Genomic DNA, 9,006 nt, shown 5'->3' with positions numbered 1-9,006 from the left:
AATAGTGGTGTCCCCCAGGGGTCTGTTCTGGGACCAGTCCTATTCAACATATTCATAAATAATCTGGAAAAAGGGGTAAACAGTGAGGTGGCAAAATTTGCAGATGATACAAAATTACTAAAGATAGTTAAGACCCAGGCAGACTGCGAAGAGCTACAAAAGGATCTCTCAAAACTGGATGGCTGGGCAACGAAATGGCAGATGAAATTTAATGTTGATAAATGCAAAGCATAATCCCAACTATACATATAACATGATGGGGTCTAAATTAGCGGTTACCACTCAAGAAAGAGATCTTGGAGTCATTGTGGATAGTTCTCTGAAAATATCCACTCAATGTGCAGTGGCAGTCAAAAAAGCAAACAGAATGCTGGGAATAATTAAGAAAGGGATAGATAATAGGACAGAAAATATCATGTTGCCGCTATATAAATCCATGGTACGCCCACATCTTGAATACTGTGTGCAGATGTGGTCGCCCCATCTCAAAAAAGATATATTGGAATTGGGAAAGGTTCAGAAAAGGGCAACAAAAATGATTAGGAGTATGGAACGGCTTCTGTATGAGAAGAGATTAATAAGACTGGGACTTTTCAGCTTGGAAAAGTGACAGCTAAGGGGAGATATGATTGAGGTCTATAAAATCATGACTGGTGTAGAGAAAGTAAATATGGAAGTGTTGTTTACTACTTCTCATAACACAAGAATTAGGGGTCACCAAATGAAATTAATAAGTAGCAGGTTTAAAACAAATAAAAGGAAGTATTTCTTCACACAACGCACAGTCAACCTGTGGTACTCCTTGCCAGAGGATGTTGTGAAGGCCAAGACCATAACAGAGTTCAAAAAAGAACTAGATAAATTCATGGAGGATAGGTCCATCAATGGCTATTAGCGAGGATGGGCAGGAATGGTCTCCATAGCCTCTGTTTGCCAGACGCTGGGACTGAGCGACAGGGAATGGATCACTTGACGATTACCTGTTCTGTTCATTCCCTCTGGGGCACCTGGCACTGGCCACTGTCAGAAGACAGTATACTGGGCTAGATGGACCTTTGGTCTGACCCAGTAGGGCCATTCTATGGTCTTATGTTCTTAACCTCTGTGCATGCAACAATGTTAATAGGGACATGCCCTATGCAATTTCAGATGCATAGCTGGGCCTACTGCGATGCGATACCTTGGGGTGAATTATATTCGAACACACCCATTACAAAAAGCAGGCATGATCTAATAATGTACAATGAGAGGATAATACAATGTTAGGAAAATATGAGCTCATATTAACTAGCTCAAAAAACAACAGACAGTATCAACTGAAGATTGTGATGGTGGATGGTAAATACAACAGATCCCTCTTGGGGAATACAGCCATACAAGCCATGGAGCGGATCGCTGGGCAGCACCAGAATTTTGTAGTGCATTGCAAGAAGCACAAGGGGGAGTCCTATGGACAGTGGAGACAATTTTAAAAGCATATGGGAATGTTTTCAAAGGTGATGAGTGCCTTGAAAGAAAGCTGCAACTGGAAGTAGACCCCCACAGTGGAACCTGTGTACTTACCAGGAAGAAAAATTCCAGTGGCACTACCTAATCCAGCATACAAGGAGCTCAAAGTTTTCAGAATGGGGGTGTCATAGCACCTGCAGAGGCCACTACAATTTAGGTAAGCAACGTGGTGGTAATAAGGAAGCCATCAGGAAAATTACATATCTACATAGACCAAAAGCCATTAAACCTGGCATTAAAAAGATGCTACCATCCAATGTTTGCAAGAACCAGATTGTTATAGCTGGCAAACTCCAAAAGTCTCAATCCTCTCTCATTGGTTACCGCATTACAGAAAGGGCCACAATAATCTCGCCAATCTGCCTGTGCATCAGTACCCACTTTAGCATTCCAATCTCCTTGTACAATCTGGATATTTTTCTTGTGTACCTTATCGATGATGTCTTGGAGCTGATTGTAAAAGTCTCAATTTGCTCATCATCATAGTCTGTTGTAGGGGCGTAGACTTGTACCACTGTGATATTAAACGGTACTGCCTTTAGATATATATAGATATACTCCCTGCAGGGAGCCAGTCAGCCTTGTCAATTTCACAGCTCAGTGAGCTGTGAAATTGACAAGGCTGTCCGGTTCCTAATGGGGAGTGGCCAAGGGGTGCCCCAAGAAGCTGGCGCAACTGGACCCTGCTCCCTGGGTGCAAGAAGCCCTGGGCAGCTTCCTCCCATTCCTGGCAGGGAACAGGGGGGTGGGAAGCCTGGGGCAGCTTCCTCCTGCTCCCAGTGGGGAACAGAGGTGGCTTCCCCCACCCATGGTGGTGAATGGGGCGGGGGGCTAGAAGCCCCAGGCAGCTTGCTTCCCCCTGCTCCCTGAAGGGAATGGGAAGTGGGGGGGGGGGCAGCTCTCTGGGAGCCTAGGAGCATGTGGGGTAGCCAGGCTCCTGTCAGGGAGTTGCCAGCATAGCTGAAAGACCAGGATCTCAGTTCCTCACACTGCCCCTCTTAAGTCGGTGGAAGCGCTCCTGGCAAGGATGCACACCCCAACCCAAGGAGGGTAGTGTGGACTTGCACACTAAAGTTGACCTAATATAGGTTTGTGGTGCAGACATACCCTCATTTTGTGATCAGCTTGTCTGTACAGTCGCTTATCCTTTTTGGAATTTATTTCAAGTCAAGGAGTCAATGTGTAACTAAAAAATGAAACTGCATTTGCTGCTAACAGACTTGGAGAGAGGTTGGACAGTGTGGACATCTCTGGAGAGAGGTTCCAGAGTGAGTGGAGCCTATGCCACACACTGCTCTGTCAGAAGAGAAACAAGGAGCTGCCTCCAAGAGGATTGCTCTTGTGCTGAAAGCTCTGGACTGGGACTCAGGAAGTCTGGGGTCTGTTCCTGGCTCTGCCACAAACTCCATCTGTGATACTGGGCAAATCATGCGGGACCAAATTCTCAAAAGTACTCAGCACCAAGCAGCCTCCATCAGGGCCGGCTGCAGGTACCAGCCGAGCAAGCTGGTGCTTGGGGCGGCCAGGGGCAGCAGGTTATATGGGCTCGTGGTGCCCGAGCACCAGGAATATTCAAGGCTGGGGGCTGTGCTCCACCAATATTTGGAGCTGGGTTTCTCCCCTGGCCCTGCCTGGAGCGGGCCCCGGCCCCCCGGGGTCCCCCCCCCCCCCCCCGCGCCCCGGAGCTTCCCTGCCTGAAAGAAAACAGCCCGGTGCCTCTCCCTTCCTTGCTTGCTTCTGGTTTGCCGCTGGCAGCCCCCTTCCCCTCCCCCGGCAACCACCTGGAGGGACTTCCGGCCAGGAGACGGACATCTGGAGTGGATCTCACTCACCTGAGCAACTGCTGGGGCTTCGGTGAGTGTTTGACCCTGTAATCCACCCCTCCATAGCCCCCACTCCTGCCCAACGCTGGGCAAGGGGCAGCCCCATCCCCCCACCCCCACTGAGGCTAGGATGAGGGGCAGCAGGCTGCAGCAGGGGAGGAAGGAAGCCACATGTGATGGCAGTCCCCTCCCCCCCTCAGCACCCACCCACCCACCACAGGGGAGATGAGGGAGGGGGGCTTCCTAGACCTGAGCAGCTGGGGCTTGGGTGAATTTTGTGACCCCCCCCCACAGCCACCACCCTGCAGTCCCCACTCCTGCCCCACGCTGGGCAAGGGGCAGCCCCATCGCCAGCGAGGCTATGGTGAGGGGCAGCAGCAAGGGAGGCCACACATGCAGGGCCTGCGCTTCCACTAGGCGACCCTAGGCAGTCGCCTAGGGCGGCAGGATTTGGGGGGCAGCATTTTGCCATCCTCGGCAGAAATTCGGCAGCGGGGGGTCCTTCCGCTCCGGGTCTTCGGCGGAAATTCAGTGGTGGGTCCTTCCGCTCTAGGACCCGCCACCGAAGTGCCCCGAAGACGTGGAGCGGAACTGAGGAAGGACCCCCGCCGCCAAATCAATGCTCAGAGGAGGTGCGCTGCTGCCTAGGGCGGCAAAAACCCTGGCACCGCTCCTGCACACGTGATGGCAAACCCTCCCCCCCCCCCGGTACCCACCATAGGGGAGGTGACTGGGCTTTCTGGACCTGAGAGAGGCCCTAGGAGCATGTGCAGTGACCATGGTGCAGAGTGAGTGTGCTGTGGGGGGGAGGGTAAGAGGAGGGGTCCCTCCCCCGGAGCTTGCTGCTGCCAGTGTGTGTGGGGGGGGGAAGTCCTCTCTGGCCCTAGCCCTGGGGCAGCCTGTCTGCACCCCAAGTTTCTTATCCCCAGCCCTGCCCCACCCCAGAGCCTGTGCCCCCAGCACCTCACTCCTGAGCACCCTCCTGCACTGTGAACCCCTCATCCCCAGCCCCACCCCAGAGCCCTCACCTGAGGGGAAAAACACGCAACTTAAAGTTGGTGGTCAGTTTGGAGTTTAGCACAATACTTGATTATTTTACACCCTTTAAAGTATATAACTAGTCATATACAGGTGTTACGAAGTGGGAATGTTCTTAATGTTTTCTCTGAATACTGTGTGTGTGCCTCAGTTTCCCCTATGCATTTCTTAAGGATCTAGATGGTGGGATAAGGGTGTGTGATTGTTGTAAAGCCCTAGAGGGCCACTGTGATGCCGTCTGCACACAGAATGGCCGAAACCCTGTCTCTGGGCAACTGATGGCCTGGGCCACTCTCCTGCAAGGTGCCAACTGAAGGTGTTGGAGAACAAAGAGATCAGGTGGCCTCCTAATGCCTGGAAAAGAGACAAAGGCCAGAGGAGGGAGTGTCAGTGCCTGGGTAGACTTCCAGGAAGCGCATGGTGTGGAAGGGGATGCTGGGATGCTCTGGAACTACTCCATACAAAGCCAGTCAGGACTCTGGGGGAGCCTCCTCTCTCTGAGCATACTGTCTCCAGGGCAAGAAGCTTACACCTTCCTGGGTCTGACCTCGGAGTATTCAGCATGCCCTTCCACACCGTGTGCTTTCCGCAGTGAGTCCGCCCAGGCGGGGTCCTGTGGCAGCCAGAGGGCCCTGCACCTCAACTCTGCAGTCAGACGTGACTCTCAGCCAGCCGGTAAAACAGAAGGTTTCATAGACGACAGGAACACAGTCTAAAACAGAGCTTTAGGTACAGAAAACAGGACCCCTCAGTCAGGTCCATCTTGTGGGGGTGGAGAGCCCAGACCCAAGTTCTGGGCCTCTCCCCATTTCCCCAGCCAGCTCCAAACTGACACTCCCTCCTCTGGACTTTGTGTCTCTTCCGGACAAGGAGGCCATCTGATCTCTTTGTCCCCAACACCTTCAGTTGGCACCTTGCAGAGGAAACTGAGGCACCCACACAGTATTCAGAGAAAACATTAAGAACATTCCCACTTCGTCACAACAGGTGCAACAAAATATAATACTGTATATTGAAGCAGGCAAGTGCTGCTTCTGACTTTCCACTTTTAATTGACCCTTGTAATCTTGTGGCGCTGACGTGTTGTAGCTTCATTTTATATCAACTTACAGGGCGGGAATGGGGGGGCACCACCATTTTGGGCACCACCAAAAATTATACAAACCTGCCGCCTATGGGGGCGGCAGCTTGTAGGAGGCGGCATTCCGCCCAAACCTAGGGCGGCATGGACGCTTTTTTTTTTTTGTTCCGCTCCGGCCGCCCTCTAGGGGGCAGCGGCGTGGAGGAAGGGAGCGCCCTGCAGCAAGCCGGGCAGGGCAGCCCGCGTCCTTCCCTCTCAGCTGACCGGAGTGGTGCGGAGCCCTCCGGGCAGGGGGCAGGGGCCGAGTGGCAGTGCCCCGCTGAAGCCCTGGCTCCCTCCCCTCACTAGTTGGGGCACATCTGCAGGGCAGGGAGTCCCCCTGCCCCCTGGCTCCGGCCGCGCTGCAGGTTTTTTTTTTTTTTGCTTTGCTGTTCTGGCCGCCGCGTTTTTTTTTTTGCTTGGGGCGGCCAGAAAGCCAGAGCCGGCCCTGGCTTCCATTAGGGGAGTGTGAGCATCGGAGGCGCATGGACCGTGAGCTGGGAGGCTAGCCCCCAGCCCTACCCCTTCTGGCCAAGGCCCCGCCCCTTTTGAGTCACGGCACCAAGCTGTTAGAGAGCTTATTCCTTCACTCTCCCACTTCCCTGGTCCTTCTCGCATGAACAGAGAGCAACAATACCCAAAGTCTGAAGGTGCAAACAATTCAATGTTTATTGGGATGAACTTCCAGCAAGCTTAAATCCAAGTTCCTTTTTCCTTATTTTCAAATCTCAATTTACTTCCTGTTTGCCCCTAATTTATATAGTAATATTTTTAGCTATACCTTAACACAGTGTTTCCCAAACCTTAACCAATCATTCTACTGAAATTTACCTAACCAATCCTAACATATTGTAACACGATTAGCCAACTAATTATATCCCACCACCTTAATTAGTTTACACCCAGCAAAATTAATTATACAGCAGACAGAAACAATCACAGAACCAGACAGAGACCATGCAAATAAACAATAGCAAAGTGGGAACTATAATGACAAAACAATGCAGAAGTGAGGAATTCACAACTACATCTATAAAGACATAAGGGTTTCCCAGCTGTTTCTATTGATAAGTGAGTTCTTACCAAATAGAAAACTATCAAACTAAATTTCCTTTTACATCTTCTAGGCTCTTCCCTTTCTCTGGAGGGGATAGATCGGATCCCCTGTCTAACAGCCCCAGATTGCCTTGTTTCAATATGACTGGTTTGGAATGGGAGGATGTGACCATAGGCTTCCCAACTTATGGCTGCCTCTGCTGCTTAGCCAAAGGCATTGGCCTAAGAACAGGGCCTCAGACTGTCACTGTGAGAGAAGACCCTTACACAGATTCTTTCTTTTATATCTCTATAACTAGCTAAATAATAAGCATATACCTACATTCTTAAAGTATAGGCCTTTACAGACAAGCCTGAATATCTATATCCTAACACCTTCCACACCCCCCACCACAGCCCTGAGCCCCCCACCACGGCTGCTGGCCCCCGTCTCAGGCTAGCGCCCCTATCCCCAGAGCGGTCCCAGCCCCGCCCAGCCCTAGAGTGCCAGGAGGGTGGGTAGTATGGCCCCATCCTCGCCAGCCCTGCAGCGCCGGGCAGGTGGGCTGCACCCACAGCTCCAGCCCCAGCCCAAGCCACTGCACGGGTGAACTAGGAAGAATGGGCCACAGTGGGAAGCAGGATGGGACCTGGGGGCGGAGCATGGGTGGGGTCATGCCTGGCTGTTTGGGAAGGCACAGCCTTCCCCAGCTTATGATACCCGCCGCCCATGGGTATGGGGGTTCTCAATAGGAGTGTCTGGGTGCTGATCACTTCTCTGTGCTTCAGTTTCCTCATCCGTTAATACTGACCTCAGGGGTGTTGTGAGAATAAATCCACAGTGCCTGAGAGGTGCCCTGACACAATGGTAATGGGGCCTATATAAATGAGATGAGACTGGAACTGGGCTAGGAGAGTTAAGAAGGTGTGAGGGAGTTGGGGAAAGTGGAAGGTGGGGTGTCCATTGGGAATGACTGGGAGAGGGAGAGGAAAAGGTGGTCGAGCCTTTGTGGTCTCAGAGTCCTCGGGGTTAAAGGAAAAAACAAAGCAGGAAATATAACGTGCAAGAAAGCACGAAGGGCTGAACACACCTTCCCTTCTGTTCTGTGCTCATGGGAGGGCATCTATCAGATCATTAAAGAAACCACATTTCCTATCTCTGCAGGTGCAAAGACCCCAAGACCCAAACTGTTCTTGTGCCCCCCATCTGCTCAGGGCAGGACTCAGAGGGAACTGAAAGCTAATAGCAGCCAAAACCAGAAAGTCAGGACGATGCTCTCTGAGCACATTCCTGAGTCAGTTCCACTAGATGGGCTGAGAGTTGGCTTATGGCATGGCAGGTCTCTTAGGCCACTGGTTAGATGCCCTCATATATTGGAACCAAAACTTTAACACTGGGCCCTGATGCTAGGTGCCTAGCCAGATGAGATACCAGTCAGGTGCTGGTGCAAAATCCAGTCTATGTGGCTATGACTCTGTTTTCTGTGCACACCTTTAAATGTAATGACTCTAGGCCAGGGGTGCTGGAACAATTTGTATAGTGGGGGTGCTGAGAGCCATTGAACCAAACTGTAAACCCTGTATATGATGGAAACCACTTCAAGCCAGAGGGTGTGGCAGCACCTCCAGCACCTATGTTCTAGGCAAAAAGTGGGAATGTGCTGCAAAGAGAGTATTATACAGAGTGAGAGACTGATTCATTGTTGCCCTACACCTTGAATACTCAGTAATGCAAAGTGAACAGCGTTTAAAAGAGAACTGGATAAATTCATGGTGGTTAAGTCCATTAATGACTATTAGCCAGGATGGGTAAGGAATGGTGTCCCTAGCCTCTGTTTGTCAGAGGATGGAGATGGATGGCAGGAGAGAGATCACTTGATCATTGCCTGTTAGGTCCACTCCCTCTGGGGCACCTGGCATTGGCCACTGTCGGTAGACAGGATACTGGGCTAGATGGACCTTTGGTCTGACCCGGTACGGCCATTCTTATGTTCTTATGAGGGCAAAGAGGATGTAAAATGCTGCTGCCAGTGTGAGCAACTGGAGTGTTCTTATTTGATAGCATTTTACTGCACTGATGCATTACCATTGCTCCTCACTGAGCTGGACTAGCAGAGGATGCTACAGTTCATGATTGTGATCCATTGGCAAAACCGGCAAGAATGGTGCTGGACAGGTGGCGATACTGGTCAGGAGTACGTTGCATCAGCCAGGGCCGGCTCTAGGCACCAGCCAAACAAGCTGGTGCTTGGGGCGGCACATTTTTAGGGGCAGCATGGCCGGCGCCAGAATGCCGCCCCTAAAAATGTGCCGCGGCCGCCCTAGCTCACCTCCACTGCTGCTGCCTGGGAGGGAGGGGGAGATCCCGAGCGGCCTTGGCGCGCGAAACAGCTGTTTCGCGCGCCGCTGCTCCCCCTCCCTCCCAGGCTTGAGAGCCTGGGGGGAAGGGGCGGAGTTGGGGGGGGGGGCGGCCAAAATTGT

At 51.8% G+C, this 9,006-nt stretch overlaps 1 pseudogene; it reads right to left on the bottom strand.

Moving 5' to 3' along the window:
* LOC112117593 overlaps positions 1 to 9,006 on the bottom strand; it is a 38,942-nt pseudogene that overhangs the window by 8,746 nt on the left and 21,190 nt on the right.

This window comes from Terrapene carolina, unplaced genomic scaffold (assembly GCF_002925995.2).
Source record: "Terrapene carolina triunguis isolate 2854851 unplaced genomic scaffold, T_m_triunguis-2.0 Scaffold67, whole genome shotgun sequence".
Classification (NCBI taxonomy): Eukaryota; Metazoa; Chordata; order Testudines; family Emydidae; genus Terrapene; species Terrapene triunguis.
Note: the sequence above shows the minus strand (reverse complement) of the source record. Positions and strands in the feature narration are given on the sequence as shown.